The sequence below is a fragment of the Vidua macroura genome, chromosome 21 (genome assembly GCF_024509145.1).
Source record: "Vidua macroura isolate BioBank_ID:100142 chromosome 21, ASM2450914v1, whole genome shotgun sequence".
In the NCBI taxonomy this organism is placed as follows: Eukaryota; Metazoa; Chordata; class Aves; order Passeriformes; family Viduidae; genus Vidua; species Vidua macroura.
In genome coordinates, this window is record NC_071591.1 from 1,275,088 (window position 1) to 1,282,505 (window position 7,418).

Below are 7,418 nucleotides of genomic sequence, written 5' to 3' on the forward strand. Positions count from 1 at the left end.
CTAAAAACATTGCCACTTTCACTCCCCAGCCATGACAGCAGCAGTTGAAAGGAGGAGAGTGCAGTGAAATTTCTCTCTTAAATTCAGATCGCTTGAAATTTCTGCTGCTTCAAGCTGCTATTTCTATTCTGTATTCACTTAAAAGGTGTGGAAAATAGGCATATTCAATATCAGATTTTGTTGTTTTAAAACTCATGGAAGTAAATACTTTGATCTAATCACATGTAAATTATGTGTCACTGTTAAAATATGGGACTGCATGTAAATCTCAGATACAAAAGAAGTCATCACCGTCTCCATGTAGAATGAAAAGAAATATAGAATATTAAAATCAGGAGGTTCAACTTTATTAGCATAACAGCTACAGTTGATATTCATGTGCGCCAAAAATGCATTCACAGCAAAATAACTCAGAAAGAAGAAAAGCCCTGATTCAGCACAGTAATTTAACTCATATTTAGCTTTGAGCATGTGCTTAAGTCCAGCTGGGCTTAAGTCCAGATGAAAAAATGTCTTCTGATAGACAAGGCAAAGTCAGTAAAAGTTGAGCAAATGATTGCAGACTGAGCAAAAAACCCATAATAGTTTTAATTTAAGTTCAGTCTTTGTTCCAAATAAGTCCTGCTGTTACAAACCTCTTTGTCTGGGCCTATACAAAGCTGTCTCTGATAAATTCATAATAAACACTCTCCTTGAAGGATGGGGGACAAAAGCTTTCTGGCTGCATCAATTTTCCATTGACAGCCAAAGAGAGAGAGAGCAGTTACAAGTAACACCAGCACAAGTCAAGTGGAGCAAACTGGTGTCCGTGGAGAGCTGAACAGGAGCTGCTCTTCCTCTGCTTTGTATGAAAAAATGCAGGAGGGGCCTGAGCTCCCACCTGCTCCCTTCTCCCTCCTGAGCTGGGCAGCAGCCCAGCGCTCTATGGGATCCCCCTCCCTGCCCGTCCTCCTGGCTGGGGCACACTCCCGTTGCTGAGAGGTGTGGAGAAAGGCCTCCAGCTCTCCCACGGGAAGAAGGGCAGGAGATCGCCGTGTCCCTCCCCTCCACGCCAGGGGAAGGCACTCCTTTTGCAGGAGGGGATGCCCATGGGCAGAGGCTGGTGCGGAGGTGGCCGTGGGCACCACACACAGGATCCCTGAGCTGCCAGGCGGCCGAGACTCCTCAGAGAGCCGGCAGTGCCTTGTCAGGCTGCTCCCAGATTTCCCAGCTCACTGATCAGCGCGTTACGGACCATCAGGGCACTGAATCCACAGCTCAGGAGGGGGAGAGCTGAGAGGGCTCCTCTCTGCCTGTCCATCACTATGTTTGTGTGTCTGTCTGTCTGTCTGTCTGACCCACCTCCAGCCCATGGGAACAGGGGAGGGCTTGGGGACTTGCCTGGGTGAGACCATGGCCCAGTAACTTCCACACTTGAAGAGACAGGGGTATGTTAAAAGCTGAGTAGGATAAAAATGATAGGGAATGGTTTTCAGCCTCTGTGAAGTGGAGGAAACTCGTGTTACATTTTAAGTTACAGCACCTGGCTCTCAAAGAGAAAAGGACGGAGTCTCAGCTCACACGCATGCCAAGGCCAATAGATGCCAGCTGAGGGTAACAGACCCCTGGACTGCCTGGGGAGGCTGGTCTGGGGCTGCTGGGCTGCAGTGGGCAATACTGGGACAAGAGGGAGGAACTCCATAGAACCACTGCTCACACCAACCCTCTGCTGATATCAACAGAGCTACTCGTTAAACCATGAGCCTTTCAGGGCAACAGAAATTCTTACTCACTATGGACACAAACCTAGAGAATGAAAATACACTGTCAGTGAAGGCAAAGACCTTAGGATAAAAATTACAATCAAAGAGAACTGTTCTCAAATTGAGGAAGAAACACACCTGAATAATCTGGGCAGTGGACTGTGCCTCTTGAGAGCAGCAGGGTAAAACATTTTGTCCTATCTCCAAAGACTTGATGCCCTAAAAGCTCTAAACTCCAAAAAACCCTCTTTGGTGACATGAATTCAGCAATTTCCCAGCAATCTGCTTTTCCAAAGCAGCAGCAAGACACCCTCTTTCAAGGCACTGTGGAGAGTCGCTGGCCCCGTGCACACAGGAGGAGATCACTGCTTCCTCTCGCTGCACATTAGGTGACTTCACTCTGTTTGCTGTGAGCTTTTGCAAAAGGTTCCTTTCATCAGCTGCCTTTGAGGTTCTTTGAAAAATGGAAATAATTAGGCATGTGTATTTTCATTGGCACAGAGAGGCTGAAGCCTGATCTGAAAGGCTTTGCCTCTGCAAGAAAATAATAGGTCCAATTAAATGTACTTTATTCTGTGAAGTTCAAACGCCATAGCTTTGGGGGCAAGAATTACGTGCAGAACATGGCTAAGGTATATATAGGACTGGGGTTAAAGATACTCTGCTTGGGTTTACCAAGTGACAGTGCTGGTGATTAATCGAGACGTAAAGGGTACAAGATTGACAGTCCTGTCCAGAGGGACAAGGAAAAGTCCTGTGTCCACTGGCACTAAGTCCACTGAGACCCCAGTGACTCCATCTGCACCTGCAATATCCAGCAGCCTGCTACAGTGATGGACGTAGCTGTGATAAAAACACACTGGCCCTGAAGGGAGCTCGATCAGACCCCTAATTATCACTCGTGATCTCTTTTTTAGTTAATACTTGCAAGAAGTTTCTAAAGTTTCAAAGGGATATAAATCTTATCAAAGTATTTCTAATTGCACATAAATGACAGGTACCAAGTCATTTATCTCGGGCTGCAGGGAAGGGGCAGCACAGCTCTCCAGAACCTGTGCAAAGGTCTAATACTGCATTCAAAACTAACAGAGAAATCAAACCTTCATATAAATGCTAACTGAGAGCAAAATTGCAGTTAAAAAAGAGAGAGGATGCTCTAAAAGTAATTAAAAACATGTGAGACAAATCAACACGCTCCTCTGCTTATGGGTCTGGGCTCTCTGGGGGCTAACGCCTGTCTCTGCTGCCTGCAATGGCTTTCTGTCTGTATGCTTGGACAAAAGACGTTTTATTACAGTAATTTATCACCCCATAAAAGTGGCTTTCTTGTATTGCTGAATAATTTTGAAAGAAATATGTTTTAAAAATTAAAAATGCAGTCGGTGTACACACACTCAGGTCTGCTGGGAGACATTTCTGCAACTACTGTAACTGCCTGGGTAGTTTTAATACCTCTACCTTCTATTATTTAAAGTATGATGATATTTTTTCCTTCTCTGAGCTTTGTCAGCTATAAATAAAAGATAAGGGTTGAATTGTACAGGGTATCTGTAAGCACTTCCATTATTGATACTTAATGTTACTTGGAGGGGGTAGTGAGACCCTGGTGCTTCTCATTTGCACCTAAACCCTTAAGGCCCAACTGAGAAGAGTGGTGGGTGCATGTTTGAGAGGTCATTTTCTCTGTGTATGCTTCCATTTTTCATCCTTCATGTGTCACCTTCCAGCATGAAAATGAGACCTATCTACAGATATTGAATGAAATATTAAACAAAGATGTTTGGGGTAACTGTGAGGACTGCCTGATGGGACCTAGGATCAACAGGAAAGGCTTCCTAGGATAATTTCAGGACTCAGTAGATGTTTAGACAAGGTCTAGAATTGGGTCTGTGATCCTGAAATAACAAAAACTTGCTTTGCATTTTATTCTCCTAGATCTAAAGTGATCTTTGCCTGCTGAACTGCAGCTGCTTTCTCTCCAGCTCCAGAGAAAAGGAAACCCTTTTCTTGGCACACTATTGTCATCCAAGGTGTTGCCCTTGTTTTTAGCACCACATCAGTCTGTGGTTTCTCAAAAGCAGTAAATTGCAGGATGACATAAGGAAAAAGAACACACTGAGATGGGATTTGTAACAAACACACTCATCAAACTGCTGCAGAAGCAGAAGGGTTCTGTGACCTGGAGTCAGTCTGAAGGAAAATGAATGTGTTAGCAGTGCTGCTCTTAAGGCAGAGCTGTAATTTGGTTTTGCAGGTTCCAGTGTCTTTGTTCCTCCCTCTGCTGTCCCCACCTGTCCCAACTCAGCATCCCTAGGCAGGACATTTGCCCCAAGGTGAGCGTCCCTATAAATACTTTATTTACGGCTGACTCACATCCTTGTTCCTCAGGAAAGCTGTGGCAAACCAAACCTCTTGTACATTTTTCTGCCCACTGATGTTGCTATTTCAAGAAATTTTTTGCTGTTCAAACAGACTCTTCAACAGGGTGAGGACTACCCACTCCATAGGAATCTTCATCTCCACAACCCCCTGGGATTTGCAAAGTAGCAGAAACTGGGCTTGGAACAAACACATGGAAGTAATCCTGATGGATAAACTGGCATGAATCCTGCCCTTTGTGTCATTTCTTTGATGCTTTTAAGGATCATGTGGCAAATTCCAGCCCATCCAGCCAGGTACAATACCAAAGCTGGACAATAACTGGGAAGGGGAGTCAGTGTCAGACAGCTGTCCATGTATCCACAGGGTCACACAGGGAAAGGGACCACTCAGAGCAACACTGCTTTGAAAACAGGGAATTTTCCTAAGAGCTAATGACCACTTTGGTATTTATTGAAGCCCAGTGAGATCAGAATAACCAGATTGTTTGACCCTGGAACACCCTGCATTTCCCTGATGGATCAAAAAGCACCCTGAGCTGAGTATCTCCTTCGTGCTCTGTTTTCCATCTTGCCTCGGAGCTGGTGAGGATTGTGTCAGATACCCCGTGCCAGCAAACTCTAACTGCGGACCTGCAGCCAGTCTGATGCCTCTTCAAACCACAACGTGATAAAATTAGATCATTACTCACATCACCCTCTTTGCTAACAGTTATCAGAGGGATGCAACAGTATCTCCCCATTTCATTTTCTAAGAAGTGACTTCAAGATGCAGAGAGTGAGACAGTGACTCATGCTCAGAGGTTTCTTTATTAGCTTTTATTTAAGCAGAGAGCTAACAATGAGAAGAACTGCTTTCTGTGCACAGAGACCTAAAAACTGAACACACATGTTTACACTGCAAGAACAGCCACACAAACCCCAGGCAGTGTGTAAATCCAAATTACTAATATACATTTTAAAACTAAAGGGGCTGCTAGGCAAATTTCAGGCACCACTGAAAGCAGAAGAGTGGGAGCCTGCATCCAACCACAAGCATAAGGCAGAGTCCCTTATCTCACTGGCAGATGGGCTCCTTCTGTGTCACACATCCTTGAACTGCCACTGCAGTTGGAAACACGCAGCAAAACACGACAGAGACTCAGCAGGATGCTTGCAGGAGCCTCGACAGACACTTGTGTATTGCACTGGCAGGTTTTGGTAGAGGTACAGAGCTGTGTGCGGCCACAGCAGAGGTTCATCGAGCCAGTGTCTCATTTCCAGCAGCAGCCAAAGACAGATGCCTACAGCAGGGTTTCAAGTTAGGCCACTGTCTGTTAGGGCTGACCCAGATCAGCTGTTCATTTAGGGGCTCCTGCGGGGAAAGACATGCCGGGTTGAGCTGGAATTTCCCTCATAAGCATGGCAGCATTCCTGATTTCCCAAAGTGCTACAACACCCGCAGCCCCACTGCTGACACTCTCCTGCAGCCACCTGTGTGTGTCCCTACCAAACACTGCCACCTTTCCAAGCGTTCCCAGGCAGTCCTGCAATATCACAGATACTTTGCAAACCTGTCCTGATTATGCTTCATGTTACAGTCCCAGTTTTACACTGCTCAAAAAACATTAATAAATAATGAATTGGAATGGTTGGCCTGTTATACATATAAGCAGCATGTGTTCAAAATGGTTACCAGCACATCAGTGCCAGTTACCATAGATAATGATAAGCTACAATTAAAAGCAATCTATTGCTCTGCTGGACTGTGTAACAGTATGTAATAAAAGATTAATCGCTTATTAAAACAGCTACAAGTATTTCATTAACCTTTATGCATTATTTCTAATGGGGCTTGCCTACACTGCAGTCACTGCAGTGACTAAGTGGGCTCAGTGGCAGGAGGGCTGGGCAGGATTTAAGCAGCCCAGTTCTGAGGAGCGTGGTGGTGCTCAGCCCCTTGTGTTTACCCAGCTCCTCGGCTGGGGTCTGCCCTCGCTGAGCCCCAGCAGGACACAAAGCACAGGTTCTACTGACTGGGAGCTGCAGCTCCTGTGTGAACACACTCAGAGATGGCTCTGCACTGCACAGCCTTCTACCACGCTGCCCTGGCTGCTGCTCCCTGGGAAGTGCCCATTCCCAGAGCTGGCATCCCAAACTGAATGTCCTGGCTGTGTTCCTGCACACTTTAAAGACATGCTGCCTGTGCATACTGGCCATTCTCTAGTGACCAGCTGAGCTTTTGCCACCTGGTTTCCCTCCCATAATAGAAATCAGATAGGTCTGTTTTCTGGAAAGGGGCTCTCCAAAGAGCCCTGAATGTCTGTGCTTGCCTTTACTTTGTGTCACCTATGCTGGGAACATCCATTTTGCCATTTGCACCTGGGGAGCTCATTCCATATAGTGTGTTCATCTTCCATTATCAGCTGGACCTGGATTTACATGGCCATAGGGAAACTCAGGCAAAATCTTTCCCTGTGCACATGCTATTAGTTCTGCTGATTACTCCCAGCAGTACTTACCACTGGATAAGAGAGGCTTTCAGAACTGAAGTACTTCAAGCACTGTGCTTCCTTCAGAGAAACCAGTCTGCTTCTTCAACACCTTGCTACTTGAAGCTCCCTGTGCCCATGGCAGCCTATCATGAGCCTGCAGAAACTAAACCAACTCAAAAATGATGTGTGCAACTGAAAAGTGGCTATCAGGAATGCTTTTTAAGTGTGTAAAATAACTCAGTGGCTTGTTGAAAGCCATCAGGAAGCATGCTTGAGAAATAGTGTTTGGAGACAGCAGAAAATAGCTCTTCATTCCAAAGGACAGTGAAATATTTTTAGTTCTTTCTTCCTCTCCTATGGAAATGTTGTCCTTTAATGCTGGTCCAAGGGTCATAAAGGACACAACATTCTCCATCAGATGAAAGCATAATCTCTTCACTGTGTTCCTTATCACACTTCCTCTGTGCAGGAGGGAATGTGAATTCTTCCTTAACTTTTCAGATTCTGCTGTGTTTAAGCCCAGCAGTACACACTATTTGGCTCTCCAGTTCTTCCACCTCTCAGACAGAATCATCTGAGGCATTTCCTAGGCTGCAACCCTCCTTTTTGTCATATTAGTGGGACCTATTCACACGTAAGGGACCTCCATTATGCTTGATCTGAAAGATACCTGACATGTGGAACAACATACTTTGAAACATTCATGTAGCAGTTCCGTAACCTCAGCCAGAGTTCACAAGTTGTACACAGAGAGATTCCCTAAATCACTCCACTGAAACACACTGCTCAGCAAAGCCACTTCTCCTGCGTCTGGCTGCAGTTCG

General features: G+C 45.5%; 1 long non-coding RNA gene across 1 annotated transcript; it reads right to left on the reverse strand.

Annotated features, from left to right (window-relative positions):
- Window positions 1–4,924: 4,924 nt before the first annotated feature.
- Window positions 4,925–6,680, reverse strand: LOC128817662 (uncharacterized). The gene is made up of 2 exons (XR_008440251.1): window positions 6,622–6,680; window positions 4,925–5,474 (listed from the first exon to the last, which is right to left on the reverse strand). It is a non-coding gene; the product is annotated as an uncharacterized LOC128817662 (long non-coding RNA).
- Window positions 6,681–7,418: the final 738 nt, after the last annotated feature.